The 7,708-nt window shown below is 38.9% G+C and overlaps 1 pseudogene; it reads left to right on the top strand.

Moving 5' to 3' along the window:
* On the top strand, positions 1–252 carry LOC138079175 (anaphase-promoting complex subunit 11 pseudogene; annotated as a pseudogene).
* Positions 253–7,708: the final 7,456 nt, after the last annotated feature.

The raw sequence follows: 7,708 nt of genomic DNA, 5'->3' as shown, positions 1-7,708 counted from the left end.
ATGAAGGTGAAGGGCAAGTGCTGAAACAGCATGGTCACTTGGCTCTGGGTGGCCACCCATGAGGACTATAGCATCTTCCACATGGCCTTCAGTGGCAGCTGCCTGGACATCAAGATGCTGAGTGACGACTGCCTGCTGCTGTGGGGCCAGTGCTCCTACTGCTTCCACATGCATAACATCCTCAAGAGGCTTAAAGCACAGCAGGTACGGCAGAGCCCTGTGTGCCCCCAGAATAACAGGTTCAAGGAATGAGGCTAGTGCTGCCCAAGGCCCCCTCTTTGCTCTGAAACAGCCCCACCCCCACAGTGGCTCTGGGTGGCCCTGGTCTCCACTGGCCAGTGCCCTTTGGGCTATGACAGGGTTGAAACAAGGACCAGAGATGCGTTTGTTCTGGTGTTGTTTTATTGACTGATTGATTTCGGTTACACTGGATCTTTGCTGCTGTGGCCAGCTTTCTCTTCTTGCTGTGGGTTGGGGCGAGGGGGCGCCTCCTCTCTAGTTGCGGTACTCTGGCTTCTCATTGAGGTGGCTTCTCTTGTTGTAAAACGCAGGCTCTAGAGTGCTTGAGCTTCAGTAGCTGTGGCTTCCAGACTCTAGAGGGAGGGCTCAATAGATGTAGCACACAGGCATAATTGCTTTGTGGCATGTAGAAACTTCTCAGACCAGGGATCAAACATGTGCAAGCCGATTACTAGCCAGGGTGCCACCAGGAAAGTCCGACATTTGTTTTTTTCCATTGCAAAACTGACACTTTTAGCCAATAAATAAAACTCATTAAACCGCCTGAGCCTGGCCAAAAAAAAAAAAATCTGATTTTTATAGTGGAGGAGAGTAAAATTCAGATTAGCTAAGTGTTTTGCCCTTGGCAACTGGAACTGAGATTTGAACCCAGGTCTTCTGACTCTGAACGCTAGTGGCTAGGGTTTTTAGTTCAACAAACATCTGTATTATGTTTCATTATATACTAGGTATCAAGAACCAGGAATTCAGATGTGAATAAGACTAGCCTTATTTCTACTGCCATGAGGAGCTCCAAATCTACTGCCATAAGGAGCTCCAAATCTAGTAGGAATAAATATGTACAAAGTGCAAAAATGTTTATACCAAGGGCAGAAACAAGTGGAGCAGAAAACTCTATACCTTACATTGTGCATTAGGAACTATAATTCACTGAATTTGTGTTTATATTTGACTGTTTAGTATATTATTATCTGGGACATTATTGCTAGATAAAATATTGTTTTTTAACAGTCCAGTTAAAACAAGCTTACCATCCAAGAAGAGGAACTCTAAGCAGAGGATTGGCATTAAACAAAAACACACTTGTAATTAATTCTATGTCTGTCTATGTTAACTGCTTGATGAATATATAAGTAGTTTACATAGTGCTGTTCTTCCCAATAATTTCTTTTGTTTATAAATCCTAAGTTAAATAAGTCATTCAAATATCATTAACCTTAGAAATAACCTGAATTCAGGATGAACCAGTCCTTTCTCTAGATCAGTTTTGGTGTCTAGATCAGACTAGCTCCTGTTAGGGTGCTAATCTGAGTCATGCAGATTGTTAATCAAGGGACTTCCCTGGTAGTCCTATGGCTAAGACTCCACGTTCCCAATGCAGAGGGCCTAAGTTCAATCTCTGGTCAGGGAACTAGATCCCACATGCTGCAACTAAGAATCTGCATGCCACAACTAAAGATCGCACATGCCATGGTGAAGATCGAAGGCCCTGTGTGCAACCACCAAGACCCGGTGCATCCAAATAAATAAAAAAATTTTTTTTTTTTAGAAAAGATTGCTAATCAAGTGGTGTGGAAATAGTCAATATCCCTGATTTAGGCAGTGCCTGATAACGTAGTCAGTCCCACATATGCTCAGCAGGAGAGGCAAATCAGATTCATATTAATAAATAACTTTAATACATGGCCTATGTGATAAGTACCATGAGAGACATATACAGGGCTATAGAATTTGGAGAAGGAAAGAGTCATATTCAGTTGGAAGATTCTGAGAACAGTTCACAGTGAACAGCTTTTCAGCTGATCTCTGAAGGATGGATAAAACATTTAAAAATAAACTTCATTTCTTTAGTATATTAAAATTCATGTTTATTGTAATAAATTTAAAACAGAAAAAGTACATAAAAGAAAATGTTGCATTTATAATCCCAGTATCCATAAATAACCACTGCTAACATTTTATAGTATTTCTTCTTAGTCTTTCCATGTAATTCAATATTCTTCTTAAAAAGAACTTACTTCTTTTTTTAAATGTCTCTATGGCAGTTTATTGTCCATCATAGTATATTTCATCAATGGCTTGTTTTAGGATATTAAAATTGTATTCTAGGGAATTACCTGGTGATCCAGTGGTTAGAACTTCATGCTTTCACATCTGGGGCCTAAGTTCAATCCCTGATCAAGGAACTAAGATCCCACAAATCGGGTACCACTGCCAAAAAAAAATAAATTGTATTTGCTTTTGTTTTATTTTGTCTCATTTTGTTTCTGTAAAAATACTCTTAACAAAACATTCTTGTGATTAAATCTTTACATATTTCCTTGTATTTTCCTTAGGATACTGTCTTGCAAGAATAATTGCTTTGTCAAAAAAAAAAACCCTTTTGTAGGCCTCTCATTAACATTTTTAAAAATTGTGATAAAATATACATAGTTTAAACATTTTTTAAGTAAAAATGCAATGGCATTAAGTACATTCACAACATTGTGTAACTATCACCACTGTCTACTTCCAGAACTATATTATCTCAAGCAGAAACTCTCTACCCATTGAAGCAATAATTCCCCATTCCACTTCTCCCAGCTCCTATTAATCTCTACTCTACCTATCATCTCTATGAACTTGCCTATTCTAGGTACCTCATTTAAGTGGGATTATATAATGTTTGTCCTTTTTGTGTCTGACTTCTTTCATTTGCATGTTTCCAAGGTTCAATCATCTTGTAGTATGCAGCAGAATTTCATTCATTTTATGGCTAACAATATATATATATATGTATATACCACATTTTCTTTATTCATTCATCTGCTGATGGAAACTTGGGTTTTTCCTGATTTGGAGCTAAAGGCCTCTAATCTTTTTGATAAATTGTCCCTACAAGAAAGCTTTGACAATGTGCACTACCAGAAGTATATATGCACCCATTTCTCTGATACTTATGAACACTATACTCTTTTTTATTAGCAACATAGTAGTAAAATATATCCTATTGTTGTCTTACTTTTCATTCCTGATAAAGACACATTACATTTGGAAAAACAAAGATAGCAGTGCAAGACAGAAGACAATGTCTTTAAAGAATGACATCTTTGAAGTAAAAAAAAAAAGCCAACTATAATTCTATAACAAGGGAAAATTTAATTTTCTGTTTATTTCTGACATGGAAAAGTAACCTGACAGATTAGCTCTCTTGCCATTCAATTAAAAAAACTAGAAAACTACAGAATAGATGAAACAACTGTTTTCAGATATTGGACAAAGGCAACATAAGATCACAATCCCTGAGAGAAGAGGAAAGAAAACAAATTATGTTAGCCTTCAATTCTCCCAACTATTTGATAAAAGATATTCTCCAAACAATATTACAGGGACAGCAAATCCAAGCAGAGTACAGTGGTTTTGCTAAGACGAAGGGACAGAGATTAGATTTGGGGAAGTTTGAGGAGATATGATCTTGTAGAACATACTAGGGAGAAGAGAGCTATGCAAAAAAGGAGCTCCACAAATTTTCATAGTGGCCCTGTGAGTCTTTGACTAATAAATAGACTGCCCATCCGTGGAAGTGCCAGGGGAGATTACATGAAACTGGCCAAAAGTCAACTACCAGGTAAAAAACAACTGCTAAAAAATTACAAAGTGAAAAATTACTGGCACCTACACAGGGATGGCAAAATTTGGGTTCCAACAGTCAGACTGAACAGACCTTGTTGAATACTCAGAGCATTCGGTAGAGATCTCAAAAAACCTATGCCTTAGAAGTAGGACTCTATAAACCTAAGAATAAAATTGCTCTAGACCTATCCTAACGTAGTTTAAATACATGCTTCAAAAGTATCAAGCTGATAGTCAAGTACATTAGCTGCCTGCCAAAACAAAGTCCAATACTCTTTAAAAGAGAGAAATAAAATCCAGAAACTCAACAATGTAACATTTACAATGTCTAGCATCTAATAAAAAATTACTAGACCTGCTTCTTCCAGGCACCAAATAAATTAATTAATTAAAAAAGAAAATGTGACCTATAGTCAGCAGAAAAATCAGACATTAAAAATAGAGTATTGTATGGCTAAGTCCCTTTGCAGTTCACCTGAAACTATCACAACATTTTGTTTGTTAATCAGCTATACCCCAATACAAATTTAAAAGTTTTTTTTAAATAAATAAAAATAGACCCAGAAATGACAGAATTTATGAAATTAATGGCTAAGAGATTTTTTACCATCTATTATAAGTTCAAGAACAAAGAAAACCATAAATAAAATGAGGAAAGAAATAGAGACTACGGAAAGGAAATGGAAAAAATACTGTTATGGCTAACAGCAAATTAAACAATGCAATTGAAAGGTCAGTGATCTTCAAGACATAGAAATAAAAAAACTGCCTAAAGTAAAGTATAGAGAGAAAAGAAAGCTGGCAGGGGGATAAATAGAGCCTCAGTGACCTGTTGGACAATAATCCCTTAGAAGAAATGGAGTAGCCATCATGATCAACAAAAGAGTCCAAAATGCAGTACTTGGATGCAATCTCAAAAACGACAGAATGATCTCTGTTCATTTCCAAGGCAAACCATTCAATATCACAGTAATCCAAGTCTATGCCCAACCAGTAACGCTGAAGAAGCTGAAGTTGAACGGTTTTATGAAGACCTACAAGACCTTTTAGAACTAACACCCAAAAAAGATGTATTTCTCATTATAGGGGGACTGGAATGCAAAAGTAGGAAGTCGAAACACCTGGGGTAACAGGCAAATTTGGCCTTGGAATATGGAATGAAGCAGGGCAAAGACTAATAGAGTTTTGCCAAGAGAACACACTGGTCATAGCAAACACCCTCTTCCAACAAGAAGAGAAGATTCTACACATGGACATCACCAGATGGTCAACACCAAAATCAGATTGATTATATTCTTTGCAGCCAAAGATGGAGAAGCTCTATACAATCAGTAAAAACAAGACCAGGAGCTGACTGTGGCTCAGATCATGAACTCCTTATTGCCAAATTCAGACTTAAACTGAAGAAAGTAGGGAAAACCACTAGACCACTCAGATATGACCTACATCAAATCCCTTATGATTATACAGTGGAAGTGAGAAATAGATTTAAGGGCCTAGATCTGATAGATAGAGTGCCTGATGAACTATGGACTGAGGTTTGTGACATTGTACAGGAGACAGGGATCAAGACCATCCCCATGGAAAAGAAATGCAAAAAAGCAAAATGGCTGTCTGGGGAAACCTTACAAATAGCTGTGAAAAGAAGAGAAGCAAAAAGCAAAGGAGAAAAGGAAAGATATAAGCATCTGAATGCAGAGTTCCAAAGAATAGCAAGAAGAGATAAGAAAGCCTTCCTCAGTGATCAATGCAAAGAAATAGAGGAAACAACAGAATAGGAAAGACTAGAGATCTCTTCAAGAAAATTAGAGATACCAAAGGAACATTTCATGCAAAGATGGGCTCGATAAAGGACAAAAATGGTCTGGACCTAACAGAAGCAGAAGACATTAAGAAGATGTGGCAAGAATACACAGAAGAACTGTACAAAAAAAGATCTTCATGACCAAGATAATCATGATGTGTGATCACTCACCTAGAGCCAGACATCCTGGAATGTGAAGTCAAGTGGGCCTTAGAAAGCATCACTACGAACAAAGCTAGAGGAGGTGATGGAATTCCAGTTGAGCTATTTCAAATCCTCAAAGATGATGCTGTGAAAGTGCTGCACTCAATACGCCAGCAAATTTGGAAAACTTAGCAGTGGCCACAGGACTGGAAAAGGTCAGTTTTCATTCCAATCTCAAAGAAAGGTGATGCCAAAGAATGCTCAAACTACCGCACAATTGCACTCATCTCACACGCTAGTAAAGTAATGCTCAAAATTCTCCAAGCCAGGCTTCAGCAATACGTGAATCGTGAACTGTAAAAAAATTGGCTTAAAGCTCAACATTCAGAAAACCAGATCATGGCATCTGGTCCCATCAATTCAGTTCAGATCAGTTCAGTCGCTCAGTCGTGTCCGACTCCTTGCGACCCCATGAATTGCAGCACGCCAGGCCTCCCTGTCCATCACCAACTCCCGGAGTTCACTCAAACTCATGTCCATCAAGTCGGTGATGCCATCTAGTCATCTCATTCTCTGTCGTCCCCTTCTCCTCCTACCCCCAATCCTTCCCAGCATCAGAGTCCTTTCCAATGAGTCAACTCTTCGCATGAGGTGGCCAAAGTATTGGAGTTTCAGCTTTAGCGTCATTCCTTCCAAAAAACACCCAGGACTGATCTCCCTTAGAATGGACTGGTTGGATCTCCTTGCAGTCCAAGGGACTCTCAAGAGTCTTCTCCAACACCACAGTTCAAAAGCATCAATTCTTCAGCGCTCAGCTTTCTTCACAGTCCAACTCTCACATCCATACATGACCACTGGAAAAACCATAGCCTTGACTAGATGGACCGTTGTTGGCAAAGTAATGTCTCTGCTTTTTAATCTGCTGTCTAGGTTGGTCATAACTTTCCTTCCAAGGAGTAAGCGTCTTTTAATTTCATGGCTGCAATCACCATCTGGAGTGATTTTGGAGCCCAGAAAAATAAAGCCTGACACTGTTTTCACTGTTTCCCCATCTATTTCCCATGAAGTGATGGGACCAGATGCCATGATCTTTGTTTTCTGAATGTTGAGCTTTAAGCCAACTTTTTTACTCTCTTCTTTCACTTTCATCAAGAGGCTTTTTAGTTCCTCTTCACTTTCTGCCATAAGGGTGGTGTCATCTGCATATCTGAGGTTATTGATATTTCTCCTGGCAATCTTGATTCCAGCTTGTGCTTCTTCCAGCCCAGCGTTTGTCACGATGTACTCTGCATAGAAGTTAAATAAGCAGGGTGACAATATACAGCCTTGATGTACTCCTTTCCTATTTGGAACCAGTCTGTTGTTCCATGTGCAGTTCTAACTGTTGCTTCCTGACCTGCATACAGATTTCTCAGGAGGCAGGTCAGGTGGTCTGGTATTCCCATCTCTTTCAGAATTTTCCACAGTTTATTGTGATCCACACAGTCAAAGGCTTTGGCATAGTCAATAAAGCAGAAACAGATGTTTTTCTGGAACTCTCTTGCTTTTTCGATGATCCAGCGGATGTTGGCAATTTGATCTCTGGTTCCTCTGCCTTTTCTAAAACCAGCTTGAATATCTGGAAGTTCACGGTTCATGTATTGCTGAATCCTGGCTTGGAGAATTTTGAGCATTACTTTACTAGCGTGTGAGATGAGTGCAATTGTGCGGTAGTTTGAGCATTTTTTGGCATTGCCTTTCTTTGGGATTGGAATGAAAACTGACCTTTTCCAGTCCTGTGGCCACTGCTGAGTTTTCCAAATTTGCTGGCGTATTGAGTGCAGCACTTTCACAGCATCATCTTTTAGGATTTGAAACAGCTCAACTGGAATTCCATCACCTCCACTAGCTTTGTTTGTAGTCCCATCA

Source organism: Capricornis sumatraensis, chromosome 4 (genome assembly GCF_032405125.1).
Source record: "Capricornis sumatraensis isolate serow.1 chromosome 4, serow.2, whole genome shotgun sequence".
Lineage (NCBI taxonomy): Eukaryota > Metazoa > Chordata > Mammalia > Artiodactyla > Bovidae > Capricornis > Capricornis sumatraensis.
This window is presented reverse-complemented; position numbering and strand designations above follow the sequence as displayed.